Here is a 16,421-nt window from a genome sequence, read left to right as displayed (position 1 = left end):
TATGAAGGTTTTAGGACACACAGAAAAGTTTAACAAATTGGATAGCAAGCATTCTGCGACTTACGATCCTCTGTTATGGTTTTGTTTGTTTGTTTGTTTGTTTTGCTATGTTTGTTTTGTCAATCTCTATCGATCTGTTTCTTTCAAACTGTTCACACATCGTAATTTTACTGTGCTTGAGAGTGATGGCAAATGTACATATATGTCATTATCATCTTTTCATTTTTCCTTCATTTTAAAAAATTCATTATCTATTTATTTATTTGAGAGAGAGAGCGTGTGTGTGAGCGAGGGGTATGGGTATGGGGGGCTGGAGAGCAGAGGGTGAGAGACAGGAAGAGGGAGAGAACCTCAAGCAGCCTCTCCACCGAGCATCGAGCCTGACGCAGGGCTCCGTCTCACATTCCTGAGATCATGCCCTGAGCCAAAATCAAGAGTCGGACACTTAACTGACTGAGCCACCCAGGTGCCCCCGTCACTCTTACCTAAATGTTTTTTTAAAGATTTTATTTATTCATTTGACAGACAGAGATCACAGGTAGACAGAGGGGCAGGCAGAGAGAGAGAAGGGAAGCAGGCTTCCTGCTGAGCAGAGAGCCCAATGTGGGGCTCGATCCCAGGACCCTGAGATCATGACCCGAGCCGAAGGCAGAGGCTTTAACCCACTGAGCCACCCAGGCGCCCCTTTAAAGCAATTCTTAACTGTTAGTTTAAATAATATGGGGGTAAAATTTGTCTGGCCCTTCCCCATACCACGATGAGCGGAGCCTTATAGGGTGACACGGGATTTGTCGGGCAGAGGGAGGAGCGAGAGGACAGATCTGGGGCTTCATCAGTCCCTGCAAATGGACATTTCACATACTCGTTCGGATTTTAGTTAGAGGAGAGGAGGAGGAAGAGGCTGCGGGAGAGGGCAAGGAGGGAGAACTCCTGCTGGCGGAGCCCTTCCTGCCTCCTGGGGCCCTGGGCAATTCTGCTCGGCCCCCGACCTGCAAGCCCACTTTACAAATAAACTCGTCGTAAAGCCACAGTAGACGTCGGTCATCTACCGCGGCGTCTAAGAGTCAGGAATGAGGGAGGGGTGGGCAGTTCTGGCTCAGGCTCTCCCATACTGTTGGGGGCAGATGCTGACTTGGGCTTTGGTCATCTCAAAGACTTCCTCATTCCGGCGTCTGGCGCCTGGGCTGGGGCCAGAGAGGGGCCTGGAGTAGTGGGGACGCGCTGTTTCTGTGCAGTGTCCGTGCGGTCTCTCCAACAGGATGGCTTCGGGGCCGCTCGCCTCCTTAAGTCCGCTTGGGGCTCCTACGGCGTATGTCCTGAGCCAGCAGAAGCTGTCATGCGTCATCCCTTCTGGCATATTCTAGGGAGCAGTCACACAAAGTTACAAAGACTGGCCAGGTTCCACGGAGGAACGTCCGCATCACAGTGTAGGTGAGTAGATGGTCTGGGCAGGTAGGGGTATCTTCGGAAAACACAGTCTCCCATGGCTGGCTTTTGAATGGACACCCTCCCCTCAGGGGCCATTGAGTCACCACCGATGATCCGCCAGGCCTGTGGGGTCCTGCGGGCGCCCGTCTTCACCCTTGGCAGTTACCTTTCCAGCCTCTAGCTGAGCTCTGTGGTGCTTCCCGTTTTTTAAGTGGCCCGCGGCAAGCCCAGTGTGCTCTGTCTTGTTGATGATCTCGTGTCCTGGTTTGAATAGTGACTGCCCACAATACACGTCCACGGGGAACCTCAAAATGTCACCATACTTGGATCTAGGGGTTTTGTTCAGCAAGTTAGGATGTCGTAGTGGGTTAGAATGAGTCTTAAAGTCAGTGACTGGTGTCCTTATGAAAAGAAGACACCCTCCCTCCCCCACCCAGGGAGACACAGGGAGAATGGCACGTGACAAGAAAGGCACAGATCAGAGGCATGGGCCCACCCGTCAAGGGACACTGAGGGTTGCGGGTGGACATGAGGACAGAGGCATGGACCAGGTTGTCCCTCAGAGCCTCCAGGGAGAACAACCCTGCTTGACTGGGGACTTCTGCCCCCCCGAACCGTGACAGAATAAATTTCTCTGGTTTGAAGTCCCCCGATGAACGGAACTCTGTGGCAGCAGTCACCTTGTCGGTGACGGCGCGGTCCCTTACAAGTCAGTCTGGCTGGCTGGTGGGCAGCCCAGTTCTGACCTGATGCCAAGGTTCAGTCAGGGAAGGATGTCCCCTGTGGGCGCTGCTGTGTGGCTGAGGGAGGTGACACACACGGAGTGAGCCCAGCAGGGCCAGCCCCGGTGACCAGGAGACAGGGAGGGAGGATTCAACAACAGGTGAGTCACCAGACACCGAAGTTGTTTTGTTGGCTTGCTCAGCGGTTTTTTTTTTTTTGGGGGTTTTTTGGTGTTTTTTTTTTTTTTTAAGTTCAAAAAGTCCAGATTGGCTTTTCCAGGTGTGTCCTCAGTCTCCCTGTCTCCAGAGCCACCGCGATTCTGTCAACAGGAACACTGTTTACAGTGGCAACAGCTGTGACCTTTAGAACCAGGAGGAGAACCACCCTTAGGGGTTTCGGCTGTTCTCTCCACACTTGGGGCCATAGACTGTCCTTCCCCCAAAATATGGAAGATGTGGGGCACAGGCAGGAGAGGAGCCACTCGTTGGGGGGGGCTCTGTCCATCTTCTGCTAGAAGGGACCCCCTGGGAGGGTGTGGCTGTACCCCACCTGATGGCTTTTTGGGATTCTGCATCCACCGTGTGCCCCGCCAAAGCGATTGGGCCCCCCTCTTGGCTTCTTTGCAGGTGCCTGAGAAGGTCCCTCTCCAGGTCCTCATTTAGGGCTCTTCCTCCTCCTCAGGTTGTCCTCAGATGTCACCTTCTCCCAGAGGCCAAGGTGGCTGTCTTATTATCTATGTTCCCTCTCCTTTCCCCCCATTATACCGTCTGCTTCATGACAGGACTCCCTGTCCTCTGGGATGACCTTGGTAATCTGTTTCCTTGTTTATGGTCTGGCTTCCCCATTACAATGGAAGAGCCACGGGGATTTTTGGTCTGTCCCCAGCTCGTGTAACTGTGCCTGGCTGGCACCTGGCAAGGGTTTGGTTAATGTCTGAGCCGCAGAGTGTTGGTGCCAAGAAGCCACAGCCACGGGGAAAGAATATCTGGACCGGTCGTTCTGCCTTCAGCCTGGCTCCCTCAACCCCACCCTCCCCAGAGGATTGTCCGAGCCCGAAATCCTCCCGATCACGCTTCTGTTCTAACACCTTCGGTGGCTCCCCACTGCCCACAAGCTCAGCAGGGTCTGTGGGAGTCAAGCTCTGCCTTCCTTCTGGGCACATCCACCCGTCCCTCCAGCAGAACTACACCCTGCCCAGAGCACGTCATCTGGGCCGCTCTGCTGTCTGTCACCCGCCCTCTCCGGTCCCCACTCAGCAGACGGCTCTCGCCTTTCTCTGGCCTCAGAGAGACTCCCTGCTTTCAGGAAGCCTTCCCGACCCTCTTCTCCCAAACCGGCATCGATTCCTTCTTCTCCCTCAACCCCCCACCCTTGGCCTGATCATCTGTATTATTATAATTTTTTTAAGTAAAATGTGATTTACACTCATTAAAATTCACCCTTTTGGGTGTACAGTCTATGAGTTTTGGCAAATTCGTAGAGTTGCACGATCTCGCCACAAGCAAACTGTAAAACAATCCCATCAGCTCCCCCCACCCCGGCCCCCCGTGCCACTCCTTTGTGCTCTTTCGCAGTCAACCCCGGCCCCTGGCAACCAGTGATCTGTTTTCGGTCTCTGTGGTTTTGCGTCTTCTAGAACGTCGCATCCGTGGAATCCCACTGTCGTGGCGTTTCCATTCTGGCCTCTCACTTCGCGTAACGCATCTGAGCGTCCCCTTTGGCGTCTGCCCACCTGTTTATTGCCTCTGACGGACGCGGACCATGTCGGTGTGTGCTCGCCCCTTTATCTTTTCAGAAGGCAACTGGGGTCCCATTTCCTATTTTCAGGGACCATGAATAAAGCTGCTACGGACACCGGCAGACAGGGTTGTGCATGGACACGGGTTTCCATCGCTCTTGGGTCCGTACCTAGATGTGGGATTTGCTGGGTCCTCTGACCGGTGTATGTGCACCTTTTTAAGAAACTGCCCAGCGGGGGCGCCTGGGTGGCTCAGTGGGTTAAAGCCTCTGCCTTTGCCTCAGGTCATGATCCCAGAGTCCTAGAATCAAGCCCCACATCAGGCTCTCTGCTCAGCGGGGAGCCTGTTCCCCCCCCACCTCTCTCTGCCTGCCTCTCTGCCTACTTGTGATCTCTGTCTGTCCAATAAATAAATAAAATCTTTAAAAAAAAAAAAAAAGACACTGCCCGGCTATTTTCCACCGCTGGGTATTGTCTGTGATCTTTAGCCATTTTAACAGGTGTGTAACCTTTTTTTTTTTAACCAGCTCACATACGTAAAATTTATTCTCTGTCAGGTGACCTCCTGATAGAGAATGAATCTTTCCTCTTCTGAACCTCAGAGCCAAGAATAGTGACTGACACATACCAGGTAATTACTAATGCTCGTGGGCTGAGCGAGTGGTCCACTGAATTGGTATTTAAGGAGAATTTGTCTTGGATTCTGTGTGGGGAGGGTTAATCAATGTCCCCTCTTCCAAAGGAACTCACTAGGAGGAGGTCTTCCTAGAATCTTCTAGGAAAGCCTCCTTACCTTTATGGCTTATACCTTTGTATATCTGCCCAAAGTGCCCGGACTGCTTTTCATCTCTGCAGAGGCTCCTCAAATGTTTCTTTCCCTGTTGTTTCAGTGGAAGGCATTGGTGCCCATACTGGAGAGTACAAAAGAATTGTGGGGTGGGGTTGGGGGGTTGTAAAAATGCAGATCCCCAGGGTTCAGATTCAGTAGGCCCAACATCTCGGGGTGCATCTCACACCTCCCTGAGAACTCCCTGGGGGAGGCAGGAGTCCACGGTGGGAGTGGGGCTCCGGACCTCATCTGCACTGGGCTGTGAAGTCCAGCCCCGCAGGTCATCTCGTATCAAACCTCTTCTGTAAAATGGACACAAAAATGATTGAGCTTCCCAACTCTGTTGCAAGGACTAAATATATTTACCGAATGTAGGGTCCTGGCACGAGGCAGGTATTAAATAAATGTTACTGATTTGGGTTAACCACAGAGATTTTAAACGATTCCTTCCCACTCCTAAGCTGTCTTATATTTTAAAGTTTTTATTGATGCATAACTTGATGCAGAAAAGCACACGTAATAGAAGCATACAATGAGTTCACTTTGTTCAGTGTGTTTTCACGCGCAGAACATGTCAGTGTGGCCAACGTCTCCTCAAGGAACAGAACGCAGGGCACCTCCAGGGCCCCCTCAGCTTACCTCTCATCACCACCTTCCGAAGTATCCACTCTGCTGATGCTGACAGCCTTGATTTTCTTTTCTTTCTTTCTTTCTTTTTTTTTTAAGATTTTATTTATATATCTGACAGACAGAGATCACAAGTTGGCAGAGAGGCAGCAGAGAGAGAGAGGAGGAAGCAGGCTCCCTGCCGAGCAGAGAGCCCGATGTGGGGCTCGATCCCAAGACACTGAGATCATCACCTGAGCCGAAGGCAGAGGCTTTAACTCACTGAGCCACCCAAGCACCCCTCTTTCTTTCTCTCTCTCTCTTTCTTTCTTTTTTAAATTTTATTTATTTATTTCAGGCAGAGAGAGAGTATGAGCATGAGAAGTGCAGGAGAGGGGCAGAGGGAGAAGCAGGCTCCCATCTGACATTGGGCTCAATCCAGGATCTTGGAATCATGACTTGAGACAAAGCCCGACAATAAACCAACTGAGCCATCCAGGCGACCCCAGGCGTAATTTTCAAACAGTTTTCTAGTATAACTAAGATGTGCTCAGTAAAGAATATTTAGAAAACACGGAACGCAGAACAAGTCAGACATGACCTGTTAACATACACAGCAGCCTTTTAAAAATGTTTATTTTTTACTGAGATATGCATAAAGTTGCACAAGTGGTAGGTGTGAGGCTTATTTTTTTCAAGTGGCTGCTCCTTGTAGCTACGGGATCGAAAGGGAGACTATCACAGCCCCCGGAACCCACCCTTCTGCCCCGTCCCAGGCAAAGAGAACCACTATTGTGACTTCAAGGGCATTGATCGACTTTGACCAACCAGCCTGGTTTGTAGCAAACTTCTCTCTCTCTCTCTCTCTCTCTCTCTCTCTCTCTCTGGTGCTCTTGGAAAGCTCTCCTGCATCCCTCAAGACACAGTTCTGAGGTCACTTCCTCTGAGAAGTCTTCCCAGCCCCTTGGTTTCTCCCTTTAACCCAGCTCTTTTCATTCTCTGGTGGTAAATCTCTTCCTGCTGTCACTCCCTCGAATGCGGAAGGGGTTCCCCTATTACCAGTACAGGGCTAGTGGGTTGAACCCCGACCTGCTCAAAAGATCTAAGTCCTACCCCTCTTTACCTGTGAATTCTTTTTAAAGAATTTTATTTATTTATTTATTTGACAGAGAGATCACAAGAGGCAGAGAGGCAGCAGAGAGAGGGAAGCAGGATCCCCACTGAGCAGAGAGCCCAATGTGGGGCTCGATCCCAGGACCCTGGGATCATGACCTGAGCCGAAGGCAGAGGCCTTAACCCACTGAGCCAGCCACCCAGGTGCCCTAATTGTTTTTTTTAAAGGTTAATTTTCTTATCAGAGAGAGAGCAGAGAAGGGGCAGAGGGAGAAGGAGAGAATCTCAACCAGACTCTGTACTGAGCATGGAGCCCCACATGGGGCTCAGTCCCTCGACCCTGAGATCATGACCTGAGCCAAAATCCAGTCGACTGAGCTGCCCAGGTGCCCCTCCCTGTAAATCTGACCTTAGTTGGAAATAGGGTCTTTGCAGATGTAATTAAGGATCTCAAGATGAGATCATCCGGAATTTAGAGCACCTTATTATCCAGTGACTGGTGTGTGTCCTCACCGGAGCAAGGAGAGAGGTTCGAGACCCAGACACAGGGAAGAACATCACTGCAGACAGAGCAGAGAGGGAGGCATGCGGCCGCAGATCAAGAAACGCCCGAGATGGCCAGCAGCCGCCAGCATCGAGGACAGAGGCATGGACAGCACTGTCCCCTAAACTTGGACTTCACACTTCGGACCCAGAACTGTGGGAGAATGCGTTTCTGTTGGCTTAAGGTGCCCAGCACACGGTATGTGTATGCCACCCAGCCACTCATCTGTAGGGTCCGGTGTCAAGCAAGGGCTCGGTGTTTGTTGAATGAGTAAGAACCGGGTTGGGGGCTTGCTGGCCTGTGAAGGGACCAGAAGGGAACCTCCGTCCTCGGGTGAGCTTTCTCTGGCTGCCTCAAGGAGCTTTGTGACCCCTCAGGACCCCGCAGGCTACGCACATGACATTGTACCCCTGTCCTCCCCACCAGTGACCCTGTTTGGCTTCACACTTCAGGCAGCCCCACACGGCGTCCAGCATCCAGGCAGATGCGGGATCCCATTCCTTGAGCAAGAGCGGAGACCAACCGGGCCTCACCCCAGTGAATGATAACGGAGAGAAAGCGTGCTGCGGGCTCTGGGGGGAGTTTCCTTCTTGCTTGCTTTCCCCCTTTCTGGTCTGGCTGGCAGGAGTGTCAGCTTTGGAAAGAATCTTCATCCTGTTGATGTCCTTGAACTTCTGACCACCCTGTGCCCGCCCCCCATTCCCTCCTGGGCTTCCAGCGACATCAGATGAAAGACAGCCTTTTTGTGGAAGCTGAATACATCCAGACGCATGCGCCAGCCATTAGAGGTAGGGCCTTTCGTCCTCGTCGAGAAACAGACTCAGAGAGACTAAGTCATTTCCCCTGGGGACGCGAGGTAGGAAAGTGGCGGAGCCGGGATTCCCAGCCAGGCCTGTCCACCTCAACATCCTGTATATTCAGCCGCCCCTCCACACTTGCTCTTGGTTTTAACTGTCTTGATTTTTTTTTTTTAAAGATTTTATTTATTTATTTGACAGAGAGAAATCACAAGTAGATGGAGAGGCAGGCAGAGAGAGAGAGGGAAGTAGGCTCCCTGCTGAGCAAGAGCCCGATGCGGGACCCGATCCCAGGACCCTGAGATCATGACCTGAGCCGAAGGCAGCGGCTTAACCCACTGAGCCACCCAGGCGCCCCTTAACTGTCTTGATTTTACACGAGGCTGAGGGCCTGGGGAAGGCGCCGCTCAGCCAGCTCTAAGCCCAGCGGGGACAGTGTGTTATGGACAGTGTGTCCTGGACTTGGACACGCATTAGCTGACTTGCTCCTCCACAGTAACCCTAACACTGATGAGGAACCTGAGCCCCACAGAGCCTGGCAGCTGTGTGTGGAGCCATGCAGACTGTGAGGGGCGGAACTGGGCTTCAGAAATCGCTTGGTCTCACTCTGGAGCCCTCCCACCCTGACCCTAGGCCCCCCCCTCTATAATATGCGCTCACGGGGTTGGACTTTGCTGATGACTATTGTCTTCCTGGAGCCCAGCAGTGCCTGGCTCCTGGAGGGAACTCAGCAAGTGTTTGTTGAATGAATAAATGAGCCCCAGCAGGAACCTGAGGCTTGAGAAGCCCAAAGAAAAGCCAGGGGACCGGAGACCCTTCCCAACTAGCCTCAGTTTAGGCAGCCAGCTCCTACAACTCAATAGCAATGAGACAAACGACCTGATTTGAAAGTGGGCAAAGGACCTGACTAGACAGTTCTCCAAAGAAGACCTACAGAAGGGCAGTGAAGGTATGTGAAAAGATGCCCCCCACCACTGGTCACCAGGGAAATGCAAATCAAAACCCAGACGAGATGCCCCTCACACCTGTCAGAGCACCTGGTATGAAAAAAAGAAAAAAAAAAAAAGGGGACGGGTGTTGGAGGGGATGGGGAGACGGGAACCCTCGTGCCCTCTTGGTGGGAACGCACACCGGAGTTCCGCTGTGGAAGACAGCGAGGTGGTGCCTCACAAAATGAAAACCAGAACCACCACGTGACCCAGCGGTCCCACTTCCCCAAACAGGAAGACAGGATCGGGAAAAGAATCTGCATCCCCTCAGCAAGAATCACACCGCCCGAGATGCAGAGACAATGTACACGTCCAGCAGACGCGCAGTGGAGAAAATGGCATCTGTACCCACGACGGTGTTTCTGCCTTTAAAAAGCAGGAAATACCCCCAAAAATAAATAAATAAAATAAAATGTTAAAAGGCAGGAAATAAATAAATAAATAAATAAATAAATGGCAGGAATTCCTGCCATTTGCAGCGACGTGGACGGACCTGGAGGACATCGCGCTAAGCCAGGTGAGCCCGTCCGAGGACGGCCGTGGCATGACCCCTCTCCTGTGTGACCCCCAAGGGACTCAAGCTTCTGGACTCGGAGACTAGAATGGCAGTTGCCAGGAGCCGGGAGGAGAGGGGAAGCGGGAGGTGCTCAATGGCTGCAAAGTTTCTGTCCCCCAAGCTGAGTAAATCCTAGAGCTCTGCTGTGCAACATCGTGTCTACAGTCGACAGGACTGGACTGCAGTCGAGACGTGTGTTGAGGGCCCAGAAGCCTCCTCACCACCCACCCACGCGCACAGTAGAGCACCCAAAGCAGCTACAGTGACCAAGGGACACAGGGAAGCATGTGGAGGACTTGGATAGGTTTGTTACCTTGGTTGTGGTGATGGTTGTACAAGCACACACGTAGCCAGACTTACCAGCTTGTACGCGTTCATTGTGGGCAGCTTCTTGTAGAACAGTCGTACCTCAATAAAACGCAGAAAGAAAATAGCAGAGGCTCTCCCCACCCCCACCCCCGCCTCCCCCGGCTGCCAGGCCTGGCCTAACCCTGGCGAGGTCCGAAGGCGGCTCTGGGTGGTACTTCCTCTCACAGAGGCCTGCCCGCCCGCAGCTGGGACTGCGCTTGTCCCCAGGGGACATGCACGTCTCTGAACAATGTCGGGAAAGGAAACCAAATGCAAAGGCTCTTGGGTTTTCTGCTCATTTTTGGCTCGGGGGGACGAGGGGGAGGCCAGAAGGGCGAGGGGCTTTACTGGGGCCTGGGGAGAAGGGGCCAGGTTCGGAAGGCCCACCACGTAACAGGTAACATAGTGAGAGGCTGTTACTTATCGAAAGCTGTGTTTTGCTGGGCTCTGCGTTACCCACTACCTTGAATTCTTTAAACAACTTTCTAAGGTAGATTTTTTTTTAAACAACTTTATTGAGATATGTCTTATATACACAATCCGGCCTCCTAAAACGTACAGTGCAATGGCTTGGGGTATATTCACAGTTCTGTTCCAACACCTTTACAATTTTTGAACTTTCTCATCAAAGGGGAACCCTGTACCCCTCAGTCATCACCTTCCAGTACTTACATGCCCTCAGTCCTAGGCAACCACTAGTCTACTTTCTGTCCCTATAGATTTGCCTATTTTGGACATCGCAAAGGACAGAACGTTGGGGAAACTGGAGGCTCAGAGAGGGTGAGTGACCAGCGTAAGGTCACACAGCTAAGAAAATGGCCTGAATCTAGGTCTCCCTGTTCTTCAAGTCCACACTTTCCTGCTACACCACAGGGCTCTTCTTTCCAACGACAACATTAAAAACAGCTCTGACAGTTGAAGCAGGATGCCTGATTTAGCTTGTCACATTTAATCCTCACCACCCCCTGGGGAGGCAGGTTGGGTTATTATGCCCATTTTGCAGAGGGGGAAACAGAAACACCAAGGGCCTAATGGTCCAGGACACCATGGCGGTTAGCCAATGGAAGAGGGTTATGGGGGTAAAAAAACAAGTACATTCCGAGCACTGGCGGGGAACACAGGATAAAAATTAAGGCAATTTTGATGAAAAGACTTTTTTTTTCAGGTTATTCCTCCTTCCCCCTTCTTTCTTTTTATATGAAAAGGAAAAGAAAGTTCCCTCCACCCTTTGAGGTCACTTCCTGACCCATTTGTGAATCTGTGTGGTGTGGTTACAGCTTTACTTCTCCCTGCCTGAAGGCCTGGTAATGTCTGATGGGCAGTGGGGCTATGAGCCCGTGGTGCTGGCACCAGACGGACCAGTGTTCAAATCCTGCCTCCAGACCCCACTGACTTAATACCCTCGGGTCCTCCCTGTGAAGGGTCCTTTTTTTTTTTTTCTTTGAGAGGGTGGCTTCTCCCCGTACCTACTATGCTTTGGAAGAAAAATGTTGCTTTGTATTTGAGTCCTCCCAGAAGGCAGCGGGGTGGGGAGGTGCTAATGTCCCAATTATTTTGAACAAATGAGCTGAAGTTCAGGAAAAGGAGATGAGGTACCCCAGCGACTCCTGTTCATTGCAGCAGACGCCTTTAGCTGTTCACGTGAAGATGAACAACGAGGCAAGAAGAAAAGCAAAGAAAAAAATACGAAGAAGCAAACCGCCATCTACTGTGCCCATCATCTCACTCAGATATTTTAGCTGCCAAGACGCTGTAGGCTTACGACTGCAGGTTAGAAGCGTGCACTACATGTTCTTCTTTCCTCGCTTGACCCCAGGGACCAGAGAAAGCTCCAGCCAGAATTAGCATCTGTCTGGACAGAGGTTAGGAGCCAAGGCTGCCAGTAGTGATCTCCAAAACTTCTGATTGCACACAGTGTCCTCTCGTCAGCAAGAGATTCAAGACGCTTCCCTATACAAGCAGATTTTGGAGTAGTAAAATGTATACATATATGGTTGCACAAAGGTATCCTGCACATGGTATAAATAAAAGGTACCAAAATAAAAGTGTTAAAAAGGTTGATGGAAGTAATATATTAAGTTGGGAGTATTTACAAAAAAAAAAAAAAGGCAAAGAAATTCAACCTACAGTTAGGTATTATTTCTTGGAAATTGACCCCATCATTCCAAGTGGCTAACGTTTTAAGAAGCCTTTCAAAGATCTCTTTAGAAAACAGGGCAGTAAGGGGTCCTTGGTGCCTAGTCACCAGTACACTCCCGAGATGGGGCAGGGATAGAAAGAATTCTATGGATTTTTGAGGTTGGTGAATGGGTCCTGTGGCTTCTCTTAGAACATTTGAGTCGGGGCAACATTCAGAGTTTCAAAAAACGCTCCGAGGGCTCTGTAGGCGACCCGCAGGCTGGCTTGAATCACCACGGAGACACCCGCGTCAAAGGTGCACGCGAAAAGTTGGAATAACATGATTTCGGGAAACGCAAGAATGGAAAAGAGCCGCCAACTAAGCAGCCCAAGTAGGCGTCTAGCGATCTCCTTCATGTGCTTAGCTCCCAAGGGGAGCCTTTAAAAAAAAATCTTACTGGGAAACGGGGAGATGGGTTCCCAATTCTACCTTCCTCACAACAAACGTTGGGGGGCAGCGCTGCTCCGATCCGCCTGACAGATGGGGAAACTGAGGCTGGGCGTACGGAAGTGGTTTGGCCCCGGTAGCAGGAGGTGGTCGGACACCAGCGCAGCCTGGGCGACGACTTCAAACTCCGGCCCGCGAACGGCGGTGTCCAGGTGACGATCAGTTTCTTGATTGCACGCGCAGCACCTGGACGCGGGAGGCGCCGCATAAATGCTACGCGGGCGCCTGCGGGTCCTCGCCCTCCCTCGCCAGCGGCCTCGGGCAGCCCGGCCCACGCCCGCGGCCTCAGTTTCCTCCCCGGGCCGCGTACGAGGGGCCCCGGGAGCGCGGCGCGGCGGGCGGGGCAGGGCGGCCTCGGGGCGCCGGGGGCGGGCCGGGGCGCGCGGGGCGGCCCCCAGGAGTCACGTGGCGCGCGGCCGCGGCCGAAGCAGAAGTCGCGGCGGGCGCGTTGGAGGGCGCGCGCCGCAGGGAGTGCCCGGAGCCGGGACCCGCGGCTGGGGCACGGCCAGGTGAGCGGCCCGGCTGGGCGGGAGCGCGCGCGGGCGCCCGGGGTGCGGGGGGGACCCGCGCTCGGAGTGGAGGAGCGCCGCGGGGCGCGGGCAGGAGCGGGGCGCGCCGTCGGGGGCCCCCTGCCTGCTGTGCCCGGGGCCGGGCGGCGCAGGCGGGGGTCGGGGCCTGGCCGCCGGCCACTTCCTCACCGGGAGCGGCGCCATCTCGGCGCTCCGTGCGGGCGGACGCCCCGGCTTTGAATGGGAGCCCGGAGGAGGCGGCGCCGCTCGCGGTCGGGTGGGTCGCGCTGGCGTCGGCGTTCAAGGCTCCGGTGGTCGCGGGGCCCCGCGTGGGGTCTGGCTGTTTCCCGGCCACGTCGGTGCCCGGGGCTCGCTGACTGCGGGCGGCCCGGCGCGCCCCCGGCACTGCCCGGTACCACGCAGGTGGGTGGGCGCGGGCGATACCTCGGCCGGCGCAGCCCTCGCCCAGAAGAGACTGGCAGAGTGTAGGGGATTCGCGATTCCCGCTCCCACCCCACAGTTGTGTGCATAATTATATGTGTTTGTGCGTTTTCCTGGTTATGGTTTGGAATCCCAACGAGGTCATCCCGCCCCATCGCGGAAGCATTTGAGGGAAAACGGCTCTTTTTAACAAGGGTTGGCGCCTGGAGTCTGGTGGAGAATGGGGAGGGGCTCTTCGAGCGCTCTGATCTTAAAACGGACTGAAAAAGTCTGCTGGGTTGAGGGGGGGTGACGTGGCACAAGGACACAGGTGGCCTTGTTAATCAGCTTAATTTGAATGTCAGTTCCAGCTGTGTGACCCTGGGCACGTTGAAGAACCTCTCCGTGCCTCAGTTCCTCACCCAGGATACTGGGGCTACTCAAAGCTACATTCCACGGCTTTTGAGAATTGGGGCCCATCTATGAAAAGGGTGCCCTGACCAGTTCTTGACCCTTCCTGGCTAAGGGCCTTGCTTGGCCTTGGCCATCCTCCTCAGCTACTGTTTTGCAGAGAGGCGGATTTGGGGGCCCATACTGGGCCCAGGCACTTAGCCTGCTGCAAAGGTGTGTGTGACTTGTGTATACCGGTTCAGGCTTCATGGATACAGAAACTGCCTAATGCTGCCGCCTCCCCAAGCCAGTCTGGCCATCCCCACCTCTCTTCTCCCCTCCTGCATGCTTCCCCTGCACCTTGAGAGTGTCACTCTTGTCTAGAAGAGGCAACGTGGGGACCCCATGAATAGCCCTTTTGCTGGGTGGAGTTAGTGAGAAATTGCAAGCAAGAAAACTTTAGAACCTTTCTTAATTTAGAAAACAGTAAAAACCCAAGAACGAAAAGCTCATCCGTATGTTACCACTTAAATTAATAAAAAGTCAAGACCTCCTCTCTTCCCTCCCCTCCTCTAAAAGTAACCACTTTCGCTAGATTTATACCCACGCAGCCTTTGAAAAAACCTAATTCTGTGATGCATACAGGTTTGCCACTTTTCTTTCATCTCTTTTGTGAATCTTTCTGGATCCCATTGCTTGGAAATTTTCCTGCTATCTGATAGCTGCTGAGCCCTCTTTAGTGTGCATGTCGCAGGAGTTCTGTAAGGGCCCTCTCTGCCAGTGGTGGTCTTTTCTGTTACAAGTAATGCTTCTGCAAACATTTTTGTGTTTCTGCACCTAGGTGACTGTTGATCAAAGCATTCGCATGTTTCACGGTTTTAACAGATGATCACAGGTTGCCCCCTTAAAAAACAAACAAACAACAACAAACAACACTCCTTCTCCTTCCTCCCTACAATGGTTGACACTGGCTGTTCCTCCAGCAAAAATCTCCTGCTGCAGGGTGGGGGGAGACACAGCCGTCCCCACCTTCCTTTGAGCTGCTGGGGGGTCAGCTACCTCCCTGCAATGTGACTGTGCAGAGTTTAACAGAGGTTTGTTCTGTGGGATTTCTTATGCACCCCTGTATGGGGCTAATGTACACCAAGGAGGAGAAAACTTCCCTGCTTCCTGATTCTGGGTCCTGGTAGCCCAAAAGTATTTCAAGAAGAACATGACAAGTAGAAATGGCAAAACCTCTTATTAAATCTCGGACACCATAAGTCATTTTGCAAAGTTAGCCAAGGAGGATGAGAAACAGGACCAAAAAAGGGATTTCAAAGCCCTTTCTTTCCTCCCTTCCTCCCTTCCTCCCTCCCTGTCTTTCTCCCTTTCTTTGTCTTTCTTTCTTTCTTTCATTTCTTCCTTCCTTCCTCTTTCTTTCTTTCAGCAAAAGCAAAATGGAAATTGCCTATAATGGCTAGTGCCCTCCCTTGGGGAGAAGGCCTTGGACACTTCCTTGCCTTCATTGCTGAAGCATCAGACTCTGGAAGCCTGAGTCAAGAGCTGGCTGGATTTTTTGGTTAACTGTGAGGATCTTGTGGCCATGAGGACCTCTTTCTTGGCGAGAGGCAACAGGAGAGACTTGATGTTGATAGCTGGGCCAATCCACTGGGCTTCTGAGTGGAAGTAACCAGAATAACCTTGGAAGGTTATGTCCAAGGCCTTCCCAGAGCCAGAGTCAGAAAGAACTGAGGGTCCCCGTGCCTCCAGGCAGGCAAGTTTATCCAGGGTGGAGGTGTTGTGAGAGGGTATGTGTCCCCTCTTTATGCCCTGCTGTACGTTGGCCTGGAGACCGAGGAGGGAACTCCAGGGGCACATGGCTGGGGAGTGGTCAGCCCAGTGGAGAGCTGCAGAGCTGGGAACAGGTGCAGATCCTCCTCCTGCCGCTTTCCAGCTGCGTGACCTTGGACAAGGCCTTCATACTCTCTCGAGAGGGGTGGGAGGGCCAAACTAGTTACTTTCGGGCCAGATTCTGCTGCAGAATTCTGAATTCCAGAAGGCAGATGCTGAATGAGCAGGGCCGTGGGATTCAGAGCAGCGTTCTCATCCTGGTGCTGCCAGGTTCCTGTGTGACCTTGATACGTAATTTCCCCTTTCAGGGTTTGGGTTTTCACCTCTGCTCGTTCTCATTGAGTTTAATGAGATAAACCAGGTATAGCAGGTGCTGGCCCCCTGGGGAAAGCCGGTAAACAGCTCGTTCACCAGGAGGAGACTGGTCACGAGTACCTTGTTCACGGGCTTGGACGACGGGGCGATGAGGCAGGAGGCTCATCTCCGAGTCTGTGGCCCTGCCTAGGAGGCCTGCAGCGTGCTGAGCCTTTGCTTAAGCCTGTTCCTCTGATGAGAACACTGTTCCCTCCTGCTTCACCTTTTAAAAGGATTGGATTCAGATATTCTCTCCTCCCAGAAGCTTCCTCTGACCCAAGTAGGGGTTGAGCTGACAGGTGTGATTCCAAGTGGGGAGAGAGCAGGTGGAAATCATGGTTTTATCTCCAGCTGCCAGATACCTGCGGAAGGTGCCTTTGGCGATAGGCATGAGCGGGAGGGAGGAGGGGACAAAGGGCAAGGCCTGGGCCCCTCCCCACTCTCATTTGAATGCCAGTCCCCAGCTCAGTTCCCGGCACAGGGGGAACACTCATCCTGTTGAACAACGGCTGGATGACTGTTACCTGAGGTGCCGCCAAAGGCTGGGACTGAACTTCTGTTGTAGCTTTCAGTCTTTTCAGTGCCCCCCTTGAGACTGGTATTATCCCCATTTTACAG

General features: G+C 52.7%; 1 protein-coding gene across 2 annotated transcripts in view; it reads left to right on the top strand.

Annotated features, from left to right (window-relative positions):
- The first annotated feature begins 12,746 nt into the window (after window positions 1-12,746).
- Window positions 12,747-16,421, top strand: part of PLCG2 (phospholipase C gamma 2) — a 141,926-nt gene continuing 138,251 nt past the window's right edge. For both annotated transcript variants that reach the window (XM_044255664.1, XM_044255666.1), the window contains exon 1: window positions 12,747-12,806. The gene's annotated coding sequence lies outside the window, so the exon portion shown is untranslated. The remainder of the gene's footprint in view (window positions 12,807-16,421) is intronic.

This window comes from Neovison vison, chromosome 7, assembly GCF_020171115.1.
Source record: "Neovison vison isolate M4711 chromosome 7, ASM_NN_V1, whole genome shotgun sequence".
Classification (NCBI taxonomy): Eukaryota; Metazoa; Chordata; class Mammalia; order Carnivora; family Mustelidae; genus Neogale; species Neogale vison.
Note: the sequence above shows the minus strand (reverse complement) of the source record. Positions and strands in the feature narration are given on the sequence as shown.